Below are 17500 nucleotides of genomic sequence, written 5' to 3' on the forward strand. Positions count from 1 at the left end.
ATCAATCCTTCGTTTAAGGGATACAGATGTTCGAAAAGAGATCTGAAGGGCATTTAAGGATATACCAGCAACAGCAACATCAACAGCAACAAATACAGCCGTTTCTATTCCACTTCAGGGCAAAGGGCTCAAACATGTCTTAAATAATTTCTTGGGTTTAGCCAGTTCCATCATCACTCTGGCCAGTGCTGATTGATGATGGTTGGTGTTTTTTTTTTTTTTTTTTTTTTTTTTCACCACAAAACAAGCTAGAACGCTTTTGGTGATCATTTCAGCAAGCAAAACCTGTCACCACGTTAAGGTATTCCCACTCAGAAAGGGACCCAGGCACATACAAATAAACAATGGTATTTGTAAAGTAGATTCTTTGTCATCTGTTTAAAATACACCACTGTATAGAATCTCTCACTTAGCGGGCACTTTTCTAAAAGGAGTAAAAATAGAAGCCCCCTTCCCATCACATCTCTATCCCTATCTTAATACCCTAGCAGAAGTCTCTCATTTGACCCCATTACCTCTCCCCCAGTGGAACTCATAACTTCCTAAATATCTGTGAACTTGACCGAATTTGGTTTATAAATATCACCCCTCACATTTAACGGACAATTTCGGTCGGTTTAAATAATGTTTCTCCTTCATTTAATCTTTTGCATCAGTTTAAATATTAGTTTGCGTTTTGTCTTGAGGGAGACCCTTATTAGGCAGTATCATTCTTCTTTTCCTTTTCTACTTATACGTTTGATGATATCACAATTTAGGCGAAGTGCGATGATTTGCATGAAAGTGTAGCATACACTCTTTCTCTCTTCACATGTATCTTTCTATTTATCGAACTATCCTTTTGTAAATTTATGTCTATTTATCTAGGCGTCTATGTATCTTTCTTCAAACATTTTCATCAAAAATATAAAGTAACATAAAGTCTAACAAGTAATGATATAAAATAAATATAATATAATATAAATAAATATAATTTGAATAAATATAATATGAATATAATATAATATAAATTTAAAATTCATATCTAACAAGAAATATTGTAATCTATATATATCTATTTATCTCTTTCTATCTGGAATATGATGATTATAAAAGATCCGATTTATGCATGATTTTTTTTTATCATGAAATGATTCCATATATATATATATATATATATATATGTATGTATATATATATAAATATATATATATATATATATATATATTTATAAGTATACATATAGAGTATATATAAATATATATATATATATATATGGATATATGGATATATATATATATATATATACACACACACACACATATATATATATATATATATATGGATATATATATATATATAAATGAATATATATATATACATATATATATACATATATATATATAAATATATATATATATATATATATCCATATATGCATATATATATAAATATATATATATATATATATATATATGGATATATGGATATATATATATATATATATATATTTATATATATATATATATATATATATACATATATATATATATCACATATATACATATACCAAAGGCATTTCCCCCAATTTTGGTGGGTAGCCGACAACAACAAGAAACAAAACAAAAAAGGGGACCTCTACTTTCTAAGTTTCTCCAGCCTAACCAGGGACTCAGCCGAGTTCAGCTGGTACTGCTAGGGTGCCACAGCCCAACCTCCCACACACACAATATATGTATATATATATATATATATATATATCCATATATATATATATATATGTATATATATACACACACACATATATATATATATATATATCCATATATATATATATATACATATATATATATATATATATCTATCTATATATATATATATATATATATATGGATATATATATATATATATATATATGGATATATGGATATATATATATATATATATATAACTGTGAAGAAAATACCAGAGCTCACTAAGCTGAGCCTAAAATGTGTACTATAATCACATGATTAAAAAGTGAAAATACATTCCACTTTTTCCAAGAAATCTCTCTCCATATTTGCTTGAACCTTATAATCTGCGACGCTGAATTTGACTTCAAAAGCGAAGAGAAAATAACTAGTTTTAGGATGACCCAGAGGAAGAGCTTTTGTTTGCAGTTGTGATTAATTTCTCGTTCATCTCCCGAAGCAAACTGAGGCCAACAGAAAACGGATTTCCAGATGGGGTCATTGTTCAACAAACAAGCCATTCGTTCCAGGGTTTCTGTTTTGCTCCAGTTTGGGAAAGAACTCCGAAGGGGGTGAGATTTTTTGGTCCAGGGGGTGGAGGGATGGGGAAAATCATTCAGAATACTCCCTATATCCTAAATTTTACATTTAACATTTGATAACAAGTTTTAAGAATACAATCAAATCACCTGAACTAATATGAAGGGTTTCGAAATGTTTCGTACATCTTTGTGAAAGTATATTTTCAAATCAAATACATACAGCGATACATGTGTAGCGTAATATTCATCATTAGGAAAAGAGAAAATGTATTTTCAAATTGAATTTTGTATTAGTTCACAGGTACTCACGTGAGAGAAGCAAATATTCAAGCTATAATACCATGTTTATAGCTAAGAGATAGTTGGCGGCTTATATAACTGCTATTATTCAAACTTCATTGTTGATCACATTAACAAATTAAATCCTAACCTTATCTTAAGCAAGAAATTGAATCAACGAATATTGAAACTGAGGGAATATGATAGATACCTCTTACAAATGCTACCAAAGTAATAATAAGTAATAATTAATAATTCTTACCTTAATTTCTTAAACAAAAATATTGAGGTAAAATTAACACAATAGTTCAACTCATTGAAGTAAATACAACCCTCTGTGATAAATTTTCTTATCTCTTACAAAAGTATTCAACTGATTGCCTGTCAATCATCTAACACCCATCTAAAATGGGAGAAAAAGAAAAGCCATGAATAATTTATCTAAGCGCTGAAGGCATATATGCCATTAATATATTTCAGTGACATTTATAACAATAATATGAATTGCGATCAAAGGCAGGATCCCCAAACCAATTATTGGTTCCTTGAGACGAAGACGTTGACTGAAACTTATAATAATAAAACTGATGGACGTTATGTGTAGAGAGAGAGAGAGAGAGAGAGAGAGAGAGAGAGAGAGAGAGAGAGAGAGAGAGAGAGAGAGAGCTGCGGAGTGGGTGTTGGAGTTTCATAGATAGATAACGATCCTCGGCTGAAATGAAATAAATGTTCATGATAATTACAACCTGGATGAAATCTAAATTCAATTTATTAACGATTGGGGTCATGCACGATGTGTCCTCCTGCCGATATCTTCAAGTTTTCGAAGTGATATTTTGAAGGATAGAAAGTGAAGATAATGTAATTGAACCTTAGAGGAGCGGGTCCACAAGCCGTCGCAAATGCAATTACTCAAATATATATATATGATAAAACTGAGAATATAAATTAGTGTAACATTCCATTTACCAAAGCTATGACTTTTGGTTGCTTCTTCACTTCAATTTGAAATGATAGAGAAGGAGTAATTCAAATTACATATAGTATTTCCATCTACGTAGATTATATATTTCATGCAATTTGCTTTCTCAAAAAAAAATGATCTATTAGTTACTTATGAAAATAATCTTAAAGTGATCTGTTAGTAAAATTACTTTATAAGCGAATAGAGCGAATGAATAGTTTCTTCGGAAATTGAATGTATATAGAAAAATATTTATGTGGTAAAAATGGAGATGGTTTTGTTACAAACAAACATGTTTAGAATATTTTCTTTGGTTGTTAAGTGTATTTTTTCGAATTTTATTATTGCCTGTATTGACCAATTTGTAAGTAAGTAGTGGCAGTAAATTACTAAAAACTGGAAAATTAGGAATTGCTCCATACAAAATTTTAAAGACAAATATAACAACCAGCACTACTAAATTAACTAAAGCAGTTTTTCTACAAAATCTTAAGGATAGATAATATATAATCAGCTCTACAAAACTTAACTCAAGAGGTTTTACTAAACAGTTTCAAATATTTTGAAATGATTCAAGCCATTTACTCGTAAAATGAAATGTATTTCCAAGCAAAACTATTTATGAAGAATTGATATGCGAATTTGAGTGTTCTTTATTATAATTGATATAATATTATTTATATGTTCACTTATGAGTAATTCCCCTACCCACCCATATATATCTATGGATGATATAATCCAAGACCCGGAGAGTAGGATGCTATTTATATATTCTAATGGAACTCACAAATCACAAGCAAAGCGAAGGAACCTGGATCAATTACTGGTTCTTGGGGCGAAGTCGATGAGGGAAACTTGTCATGTTGAAAGAGGTGGTGAACGTAATGTGGAGAGAGAGAGAGAGAGAGAGAGAGAGAGAGAGAGAGAGAGAGAGAGAGAGAGAGAGAGAGAGAGAATCCTCATTTGTAATGAAAAATATGTTGGTGGTAATTACAACCTAAATGAAATCTATATTCTATTCATTACCGGACGTGTTCCAAATATGACGTCTTCTTATCAGTGTCTTCGAGTGTTCGTAAAAGTATTCTGAATGATAAGGTGTGAAGAGAATATATTTTAAGATTAAGCAAGAAGCTTCAAAAACAGTCATATCCTTTAAGTATAATTGTATATATGCAAAACTGGAAATATAAGTTCAATTAGTAAAACGATTATCTTGTATCTCTTTTTCGGAGAAAGGAAGATTTAAATATAAACTTTTTAGATATAGAAAGTGTTTTCAATTAAGTAGATCATGTTACATATTTCTCCTCAATTAAGAAAAAGTATCATTCTATCTTCCTCTTCATGAAACGAACCTTTAAAGATATGTGTTAATAAAATGCCTACTTTGGAATGAGTTATTTAAAAGAGCAATGGTTTCGCTGAATATGGAATACATAAGATGAGTTATTTACCTGTTGAAGATAGAGATATGGATATTATGCATATTCTGTTTTCTATGATTGTTAAATGAGTAACGCCTTTTTGCAGTTTGAACAGTGCATGTACCGACTAACTTGAAAAGTCGATTTAGTTTTCAAAATATATGAAGTATAAATAACATATTATCAGACAACAGTTGTGAAATTAGTAATAGGGAAAGATAAAATTAGAATAGCACATATCAATCAGATCATATGATTTTAACTATAGTAGTTGTTGTTCTTGTTTGATTATGATTTCTAAAAAGTTCTATACACCCAAACGTATGTATTTCCTTACTAAAAAATATTGAGGGTCAAATCATTAAACTAGAATTTTGTGTGAGATGATTTTAGGTATTAAAGCATTTAAGTTATTGTTTCAATAACCGATCCACCCCTAAGAAAATGAGATTGGGAAATGCATGATCCAAGAGCCGAAGCATAAAATGTTATTCAAAGATACTAATGAAATTCATAACACTTATATAAATCCCAAGCGAAGTGAGGGAACACGAAGCAATTATTGGTTCATTGAGGAGAAGTTGTTGAGGGAAACTTCTCATATTAAAAGACGACATGTGAGAGAGAGAGAGAGAGAGAGAGAGAGAGAGAGAGAGAGAGAGAGAGAGAGAGAGAGAGAGAGACCCCTAATTCTAATGAAGAAAATGTTGATGATTATTACAACTTGAATTAAAGCTGTATTCTATTCATTAGCAGATGCAATCTCAGCTTTTGAATGGTGAAACATGAAGAGGATATGAAAAAAAATTATATATTTCCAAACCTGAAGATATAGATTAATTTTCTAATTAAACTAATATTCTTTTCGGGTTGTTCCTTTAATAATAATAATAATAATAATAATAATAATAATAATAATAATAATAATAATAATAATAATAATAATAATAAATATAACAATGATAAAAATTTCAAACATTTTGATAATGATAAGAGATGTAGATGAAATCATTTGCACTATACACATACGTTCCTTTTAAGAAGAATATATTGTATAAGCATAATATTATTCAATATCACTCAGCCAAGTATAAAAAAGGTCGGGGAAAAAGTTTTGTTGTTGAACCGGCTTAACAAGTAATCCAACTTTTGCTTTAAATTTTTGGGGCTATTTAAAACTGTAATGCGATAATTTTGCTAATCTATTTTATCTTTTAGAATTTTTATTTTTTCAAAACTATGAAATAACTGATATCTAGAATATTTTATTAGTTAAACTTCAGCTCAACTCAAGAACTATTAGACTGAATCTCATACAATTTGGTAGGATGATTGGCAATGATTCAAGGACAATTTTAAATTAGATCTTGGAAGGGATTGGGTCAAAGTTCAAGATAACGAAAAAGTCAAAGAGGTTTTTCTGCTATATCGTGGTAAATTATCATCCGATTTGCATGAAACTGATGTCTAGAAATGGGCATAATTCAGTTGCTTATCTTGTGATTGGAAGGTGGTTGTTTCAAAGGTTGAGGCCAAAGTAAAAAATTCCTTTTGTTATATTGTGGTAAAGTTTTATCCATTTTGCATGAAAGCAATGCCATGCACAATTCAATTGCCTATCTTTGATAAAAAACATGATGGATGTCAAAGGTCAAAGGTAAAAAATCTATTTTTGTTATATCGTGGGAAAATCTCATGAAATTTGGTTGGATAACTGACCATGATCCAGAACATATTTGATTAGGTTTTGGAAATGATTTGGTCAATGGTCAAGGTCAAGGTCACTAAAAGTCAAAAATTCTTTTTGCTATATTGTGATAGATTTTTATCCAATTTCCATGAAACTAATGCCAACAGTTACAAAATTTAATTGCCTATCTCTTTATGTGGTGTTGGCAAAGGTATGCACTCTACTGATTGCCCATTCTAGTTTGCAACCTAATTACCTGTTAACTGATGTATGATTCTTTTCCTAATAAACACAATGGTCTTATTAGAAAGAAATATAATTGCTTACAGAAGTTATGAAATTTCATAAATTACAATTTATATAAATTCTCTAAGTAGATTCTTAATTTTACTTTTCATTTCAACCCTCAGTCATTGTAAAAGCCATCATTTGACGATGAGGTTTATTTTATTAAGGATTCGCGTTTGTTTATTTATGTGCACCATAAAGGAGGAACATTAGATTAAAATCCAAGCGTAATTTCTTGCCATAAATCACAGCCGGGTAATTTATGTTGATATCGATAATAATGGCATTCATGACGCTGGAAATGGCGGCCATTTAATTCCCGATTCCTCATGGAGGCTCAGCCATCATTTGATATTAAAACAGAAGGGTTTCCTCGTGTATTTAAAAGCAAGAGGAATTGAAGCTATTTCAGAGATGGACGTTTGGTTTGGTGGCAGGGTTACAGACACCTGCTATATGCGGTATGCACACGCAGTTGTGCCATTACTATTCATGAAGTATCTCCCTTTTATAATCCAGTTGTGGAGTGGCGAAATGGTCCGCATATACATAACAATAAATCTATTAAATGTTTGCTCTCTCTAGTTATGTGGAACCTTTTATGAAGTATATATATATATATATATATATATATATATACTTATATATATGTATATATATATATATATATATATATATATATATATATATTTATATATTTGTATATATGTACACACACACACATATATATATATATATATATATATATATATATGTATATATATATATATATATATATATATATATATATATATATATATATATATATATATATATATATTTGTATATATGCACACACACACACATACATACATATATATATATATATATATATATATATATATATATATAAATATATATATTTATATATATGTATATATATATATATATATATATATATATATATATAAATATATACTGTATACACCCATATATGAATACATACAAATATAAACACATACAGTATATATACATATATGTATGTATGTACATTTTCATATTTGCGTTAACACAGACACATATAAACACACACCTACACACACATACATATATATATATATATATATATATATATATATATATATATATATATATATATATATATATATATATATATATTTATATTTATATATATGTATCTATATATATATATATATATATATATTTATATATATATATATATATATATATATATATATATATATATATATATATACATATATGATGTGGGTGTGTGTGTGTGTGTGTATCTTTGTTCGGATAGAAAAATTACTAGAGATTACAGACCTCCTTTCCCTTTTTGAGATGGCATAAGGGCTAAAATGGTCTGGTTTTCTTAGAAAGTGGTTTTAGAGAGGTTCCCTAAGACACCTAGTTTTGTTGAACTTCGCAGATTCTCGTACTTATCTGTCATTGGTTTAGGTTATCTTGATACTTTAATGCTCTCTCATGTATTCACTTGACCAATCTTTAACTCACAAGAACTGTAGGATCTGCTTTAATGGAATCTTTTAGACTTGAAATGGTTTGACCTCAGGACCAAAGGTAAAGTAAATTTCTAGGATAACCACCGAGTTACTATACCCTGATTGTGATAAGCTTCTCTGTCTCCATCGCAATGCATTAAGTAGGCTACTGGGAAATCCTTTTATTACAGCAAAATAAATAAACAATACCAGACTTAGAGATTGATCTTTTTTAGCTCATCATTAGCATTGTTCTGTTTAGTGAGAGACTTGAATGGAAGTTACCTGTTTTTGCTCAGGGTATATTGTATAGAAAAGACTGAGATCAATATTATACCAAGAATGGTTGAGGGATAATACAATCTTCATAATTGAATTTGATCTCACGACATTTCTGATTAAGATCATAAAATGTATCTGCATACCTAGAAGAGATAATATTGCAGCTACTAATCTCAATAAAACATTATAATCACGACTATCCTCATTATACGGATAAACTGAACCTTATTCCAGCGGTATAACCACCAGGAATCATTTGCTTTATTAAAAAATCTCAATGTAAATGTTAAATGATGATTTTAAATCCAACGGTAATATTTCCATTGCCATAGGAAAAAACAATTTCCGATAGAAAGGCTTATTGTTACCGAAGGAGATTTCTTTATTATTTTTCCTTTATGCAATGAAAGTTTTTAAATTAGATTTCTGTTCCTAATTGAATTGTCTAGGAAGTTTATACAACAATATGCATATGTATGTATAAATGTATATGTATATATATTGTACACAGTATACAAACCTACACTTACACACACACACACACACACACACATATATATATATATATATATATATATATATATATATATATATATATATATATATATACATATATATATATATATATATATATATATATATATATATGTGTGTGTGTGTGTGTGTGTGTGTGTGTGTGTGTATGTATACACACACACACACACACACATATATATATATATATATATATATATATATATATATATATATATATATATATATATATATATATAGTAATCATGACAGCTGGTGTGTAATAAACTTAAAAAAACGTGTAATAGCTACGAAAAGAACATATAAAACAATTGATTAGGATTAGACCTTGCAGAAAAAGGGAATCCTTAAGCGATCAGTTGCTTGATGATGCCGGAGATTTAAGAAAAGATGATTGTACATGAGTAAAGAAAAACATACCTTGACTTATAATGAAATTATGACCTTGTGGACGGATGATTAAATTGACTCCAAAATAGCTCTTTGGGCAGATTAATTATGGCGGATTACTGTCTCAGCCTCCGACAAACAGATTCTATGACTTGAGTTAAGCCAATGGACAGCCAAAACAGGATTAACGAACTTCCTAAAGGCAGCCATCTGAGGTTCCTCATTATTTATTTATATATTATTATTATTATTATTATTATTATCATTATTATCAAAAGGGTGAGATTTACCAGTCTATTAGAAACTTCCCTGCCTAGCGTTATGCTGGACGGGAGACCGAGTCCACTGGACTCGATAGTTTCTGCAACCTCACCATCGTTGTGAGCTAAAAATGCTGGGTTTTGGGGAGACTATAGGTCTACCTGCTGAGTCATTAGAAGCCATTGCTGGCCCTCCCTGGTCCTACCTTGGGTGGAAAAAGGGCATTGGCGCTCATTCATATGAATATATAGTTAGCTTCTCGGGCATTGTCCTGTTAGGACATTGTCACTTTCTTTTTTGTCTCTGCCGTTCATGAGCGATCTTCAAACCTTTAATGAATCAAGCTCGACTCTTAAAGAGTTAGGCCAAATAAATCTAAATTTAATAAATAGAAAATTACAAAATAAATATAATTGATAGAAAATAAATCATGAGATTGAAATCAGATATGAATAGAAATTCAAATTTTATCTATAAAACCTGTGCTTCTTAAAAACAGAAATACTCTTCAGAATTTGATAAAAGGTCAGATAAAATTTTCTTACTAAATTCTTGAGATAAATTTGTCTTCACAAAACTTTACAAGCGTATAGAATATGTCGTCCCATTAAAATAGTGTCCCAGTCACTGCACATGGGAACTGCTTCATGAGGTGCGCACATTAATTACTTGGGTCATTTTTGTATGATCAATACACAGCATTGCTAAAATTTCTTCCGTACTTTTATCTTTTTATTCTGATGATTCCAATGAAGAAACAATTGTCTTTATGTCTTTTAATATGTCATCTTGAGATTCATTAATCCTTCTTAAAGAAATGACATAAAACGAAATACATTCTGAACGCGGAATGATACATATTGGCATTTCCAAAGCTAGTCTTATTGTAAATGTTTTTCTATGTGCAAGTATATTGAAAGCCTACTCCTATCACTTTGTTTTCTCAAAAGGGGTAGGACATCTAAAAGAAAAAACTTTTATTAAAATGTAAGCTGTGTTATTCATTGGTTTCCTCTTTTTTCTAACTGGACTCTAAGAACTATTTTCTTGGCTCTATTTATTCAGATTAAAAAAAAAACCACGAAGGAAAAGAGATTTGAGGTAATTTCATCAATTTTGGCAAACTCATCTTCTAAAGTATGTACCCAAGGATGATAATCTTATTAGAATGGTATGCTTCAATTCACGCAAAATTCCATATACTGTAATGAATATTATCACGGTAACATAAACAATTTTTCTCAAGCAAAAGCTAAGCATTTATGGTCTCACTGCATCATATGTAGAAATGTTTGCATGAAAACAAAAAAAAGTAAGGCGAAAATATGATGCAAAATTACATACGATTATAAAAAGATGAATCCTCATAGCACAAAGTATTACTGATATGAAGGGCAGATATTTATGAGATATACAGGTACTTCATCCTCTAAAGATATTGCAGCTTTAATGCAAATAATTTATTAAGAACGAGACATCTTAATTTAGATGATACCAAAACTTTAATATTCAAGAAAATAACAGGTACTTGATGTGATTGCCTAGATATATCAACATTAATGCAAGTATATTTATAGGAAAGAAAAAAATAAGCAAGATATAGCTTGGTACTTGAATTAATTGAATGACACACTAATGATTTGTATCTGATGTCTTAATTAAAGTAATGATAGGTATTCTCATTTTTTTTAATGAGGCGCATTTGTACTGACTCGCAGGGGTGCCCTTTTGGCTCAGAGAAGTTTCCTAATAGCTTATTAGTTATAATTATTTTGTCCAACCAATCAGCTAGAGGGAAAATTTTCCGAACTTAAAGGGCACCTCTGCGAGTCAGTGCAAATGCGAATTTTTTCAGCGAAAAAAAATATTTGGATATGTTACTATTATGTCTGCGAAGAAAATAAATATAAAGAAAATCAAAGAACACAAAACAATACGTCGTTCTACACGAAACAAAAAGTCTCTTTACACGTGTCGTGTAAAAGCTGACAAAATATATAAAGCATCAATATTTTCTATTGTGAGTTTGAAGGTTTGAAGGTCTCTGATGAATATCCGTACCAAGGGACAGGACAATGCCCAAGAGACTGTTGATACATACATATAAGCACCCAAGCCCCTTCTCCGTCAACTTAGAACCAGAGAGGCTAGGCATTGGCTGCTGATGACTCAGCAGGTCGACTTATAGGCTCCCCCAATTCCTCGATCCCTAGCTCGCAATGATGATGAGGTTGCAGACACTAGAAGAAAAAATTGAACCGTTGTTCAACAGATTTCCAGGTAGGAACGTTTCAAATGGGTTGCCACAACCCTTGAAAGATAATCAACCCAGTCAATAAGAATACAACCTTGATGGAGGTAATTAAGCCTTACGGTGGATATTTGTGATCCTGATTAAGCCATTTATTGAAACGAATGAACTTTTATCTGTGAAAATCAAGTTTTTATATTACTTTTTATTTTTAGATCTAGACTGAGGTATCGACGCCATTCTTGGAGAATATTAAGTTTTCTAATATGATATAATTGTAGGACTTGTACATAAGACTTACGTACATAGCTTTAAAATTTTGAAGATTATTCGTTATATCTATTTAATCCGAAGTGTATGTTAAGAACCATCCATATGATTTATACATGTAGTTTACATGTAGAGGATCTAGTTACTATGTCTTCAAGTTCCAAGTTCGCAGATTTAAAGAGCTTTAAATAAACATCTAATATTTAGGTTTATATTTTGACAGAAAGTCACTAACAAAAGTTTTGTATCGTAATTCTTCAATACTACAGTAGAACTTTTAGTTTCAGTGATCTTTAGTATGGAACATCCCTGATATCCGTTAGAGGTTGTAAGTTGGCAAGAGCACCAGCCACCCGTTGAGATACTACTGCTAGTCAGACAGTACTACATTGGATCCCTCTCTCTGGCTACGGCTCATTTTTTTCTTTGCCTACACATTCACAGAATGGTCTGGCCTATGCTTTTCCCATTCTCCTCTATCCTCATACACCTGACAACACTGAAATTACCAAATAGTTTTTTTTTTTCTTTTTCACCCAAGAAGGTAATTACTGAGCTATAATTGTTCAGTGGCTACTTGTTGATAAGGGTAGAAGAGACTCTTTAGCTATGGTAAGCAGCTCTTCTAGGAGAAGGACACTCCAGAGTCAAATCATTGTTCTCTAGTCTTGGGTAGCCCACTGTCTTGGGGTAGAGTTCTCTTTCTTAAAGGTACACTCGGGCACGCTATTCAATCTTGTTTCTCTTCGTCTTGTTTTTTATGGAGGTTTTATAGATTATACACAATATATATAATTTACTGTTGTTAATGATCTTAATATATTTTATTTTGATTGTTATTACCTCTCTTGTGATTTATTCATTTTGTTGTTATATTTTCCTCACTGAGCTATTTTTTCCTGTTGGGACCCATTGGCCTATAGTATCTTGTTTTTCCAACTAGGTTTGTAGCTTAGCCAATAATAATAATAATAATAATAATAATAATAATAATAATAATAATAATAATAATAATAATAATAATAATAATAATTCTGGTTAATGAAGTTAATCTATATGAAATGTGTTTGATGTATTACATAACGAGGATCTGTTAATTGCCCCAGTTAGTTTTATCCACATTTTTCTTTATTTGAAAAGCTTTAAACTTTTTGATGTTTTATATCTTTTTGGTTTGATTTCTATTTTTCAATTTTTTTCTTAGATCCCAGGACTGTTATGAATATATACTATTTACGTATAAATTATATATAACCTAAACAGACAATATCGGCTGCAGATCCTGCTGCTTCATCTAACAAAAAACTAATCCTTGTGAATCACGCTGAAACTCGTCTATTATTATAAGTATTAGCGCTGAATAGATGAAAATGAAAAATTACACAAACTATCGTTGTTCATTTCTGTACTTGAAAATATCATCAGTGTTTATTTCATCATTGAGATTTATAATATAGATTGAGATTTTTTAACATTTTTTTTTTACCATCCATTTTAAATTACATATCTGCAGCCTTAATTGCATATTTTATTTCAGCATATCAAGAAAGACATCTGATCGTCTTGACGTATATTTTCTAAACGGGATGAAAGAAATATCCTATAACAATTTCGGTATATATTAAAGTGAGATTTTTTAAATTATGAATCGGAAGAGTAAGCCATTAAAAAGATCCTTATTCCAGCGTATTCACACATTTACAAATTATTTTCCTTTTGAAAAAAGTAAAATTAATGGGATCCTAATTAGGCCCCGCCCGTCGCATGTTTCTGGCAGATGTCAATGGTCAAACCAGTTTTAAAATCGAATATTTCCGGTTCCACTGCTAGAAAATTGCGTATTAGCAATGGCATGAAATCCACTCCCCCCCCCCACCCCCGCCCTCACCACACAGAAAAGAAATCGTAATTTAGTCCATGGATTTAAGTGACTGAATTTTCATAGATGGATTATTGTATTTCGCACTATAAATTCTTTTCACTGATTCATTATTAGTAGTTTACTTTGATTATACGATTGATCAAATATTATCATTTTTAATTCATGCATGAAATATTCAACGAAATAAGTTTAATTAAAATTCACAATTATATCAGCACTTAAAAAGTATAGGAAAACAGGATTTTTTTTTTTTTTGGCCTTTTTGATACGATATTATACATAAATTTTACTACTACTACTACTACTACTGCTACTACTACTACTACTACTACTACTACTACTACTGTTCTATTACTACTTCTTCTCCTTCTTCTGCATGATTCCAGGAATTATTAATGAAAAACACATTTAGGTAGGTTTGAGAATTCGATATCAATCATAAATAAAGTAAAAGACAATTCGTTCAATATATAACTTCATATATCTCAAAAACTTTTTCATAATACTAAAATATATTCTTTTACTCTTTTTTACCCAAAACGTCATTGGTGATTTTGAGAGCAACTGAGCTTCCATGTTATTTTCTTCTATAAACAGAATATTTGATTTGCATTTGAAAAGCCTGAGTGAGAGCACATGTTGATGAGTGTTACAGATGCCACTAGTACAGATCTCGGTGGTAGCAGCAAATAATCATGAGAGATCCTCGTTGGCTGATGTGGAGAAGGATTCTATGACAACACCAGTTGAACATGGGTGAATGAGGCCTAAGCCCAAGTTCTTTTCTTGTCTGCATCCATTGTTTTAACAACTATTTTTCAAATCCTGACGGATATGACTTTTCATTCCTAACTAAACCTCTTATGAGCGCGTATATATTTACGTTTCACTCCCCTCTATATCTATCTATTTATCAATCTATCTATCTATCGATTGATAAATCTATTTATGTATTTATTTATGTATCTAGCTATTCATATATATTTGTAGAAACTATAATATTCCTCCGTGAATATTCTTATTTTGGTTAATATTTTCCTTTTTCAGGGAAGGGTAACTTTTGAATATTATGTAATATATGCATTAGGTATGTTTGTATGGCTAGCGTAGATGAATTTAGCTCTAAAATACAGAAAAATAGCAAAACTATAGTCATTTGTCATACTTTTATTCAAAATATTTTCAAAACTACGACAATGAAAAAAATAATTCAAATATCGAACCAGGGAAAATCTGGGAAGTGGGCTCCTCACTTTCCAATGGAAATCTAGAATTGCTTTAAAACGTTAATGAAGTTTAAATGTCATATAAGCAAAGGACATGAACAATTGATTAAACTCCTTAGTAGAAAATCAATTTACTTTTTCGGTTAAATTTTTTACATGAATATAGAGCGACTATACTATAGCTAAAATCCTGCAGATTAACCTTTTATTTCTTACTTGTCAAAAGGCAAATGAAAGAAAAATGGTACACAATGGCCCAAACAACTTTTCCATGTAAATGGTCCATAGAACATAAGTAACTGATAATTGATGAGAAATGTACATGGAATACTGAAGAAATGTTTATTTTCATTTGTCCTTTGATTTACAGAAAGAAAAAAAAAATAGTGTACTATGTATGGGAATGAAATTGAAAATATTACTTGTATTAAATTACACGGGCCCTTTCCTTGTGATCCGCCGCAGTCCGAAAGCATTCCTACTAAACATTCGTGGCAAAGAAGACTGGGTCTCCATTGATCGTCTAAAACCTGCTTATCTCCTGCCATATGACCCGCCTACAGTTCGCCTCTCTAGATCAAGGCGCCCTATTTGACATGTACAGTATGTCATTTTTTTTTTTTTTTGGGGGGGGGGGAAACCATGTACCAACCGTGTGTCACACGATTGTACATAGTTCATTTTGTGCTTGTATCTTCGCTCTCCACTCGCACTAAAAAGAACCTGAAAAATCATGTCTGCTTTTTTCCTCGGTAACATTGTCGATTTCTCAACATGAAAATTCTTGTTGCTTTGAGATTTTGTATATAAAGGAGAGTGTTCTACAATAAACTAACTCGGTTGCTTTCACACTGCCTTTGAGTTCACAACCTTCTCTTGGCACGTTACAGGACTGAAGATCGAGAGAATGGAAAAGATTTTCGTGCCAGATCAGAGCGATGCTTTTATATTGTATTTTATCACTTAATATATGATTTTAATATGAACATTCTTTTATGCCTTTTTTTTCATCAAATGACAAATGACAATTAGTTAAATTTGTACAGCAAAGGAAAGAACCCACAATGACCTATCACTAACCTACCAAAGAACTGTTTTGTGCCTTTTGACTGTAACTTAGTGGGCTGTCCTTTCTTTCTATCACAAAGATTTAGATTATTCAAACCTTACAAAAATACCTACTGTACCCAAGGTAAAGATGAATGCCTTTATTCCTTACGTTAGATTATCAAAATATAGAGAACAATTAAAACACTAATTAGGAATGTTTCCTCTATTGAAAATAAATTTTTTTTTAAAGATGCCCTAGAGATGAGTACCAAAATATAGTTAGCACAATGTTTTTTGCAATACACACGAAAATTTTTTTTCAAAATTTCTGATAATTTACTTCAAAGTTCCACCAAAAGGACAAGCATTCTCATTGGGACAACATTAACTTCAGTGCAAATTTTGGCTGTGGATTCTTTTCTTGTTTTATTTTGCTAGGTAGCTGATAACGGTTATCTGTCATTAATTTTATTGTTCACATTTTTAGTAATTGACGTCTCTCACCTATAAATCACTTTGTAATGTACCCTGAAGAAGTGTTTGTTGAAATGCACGAAACCGCTAGGTACTTGAATATTTCATTATTTCCTACTTGATTTTACTATATATATATATATATATATATATATATATATATATATATATATATATATATATATATATATATATATATATATATATACATATATATATGTGTGTGTGTGTGTGTGTGTGTGTGTGTGTGTGTGTGTTTGTGTGTGTGTCTTTGTGTGCATACATTTTTAATTAAATATCTATTTTCATTCAATCGTATTTTTTTGGATTTTAAATTTCAAATCTTACTTTTCACACATTACATCTTTTTGTCTCATATTAACCGAACAGACATTCATGGTGTCACAGTAATATCTAATCAAGAATTCAGTAATGCATTATGCTACAACGTAACTCCTAAATTCATCGGATTC

The sequence above is a fragment of the Palaemon carinicauda genome, chromosome 14, assembly GCF_036898095.1.
Source record: "Palaemon carinicauda isolate YSFRI2023 chromosome 14, ASM3689809v2, whole genome shotgun sequence".
Lineage (NCBI taxonomy): Eukaryota > Metazoa > Arthropoda > Malacostraca > Decapoda > Palaemonidae > Palaemon > Palaemon carinicauda.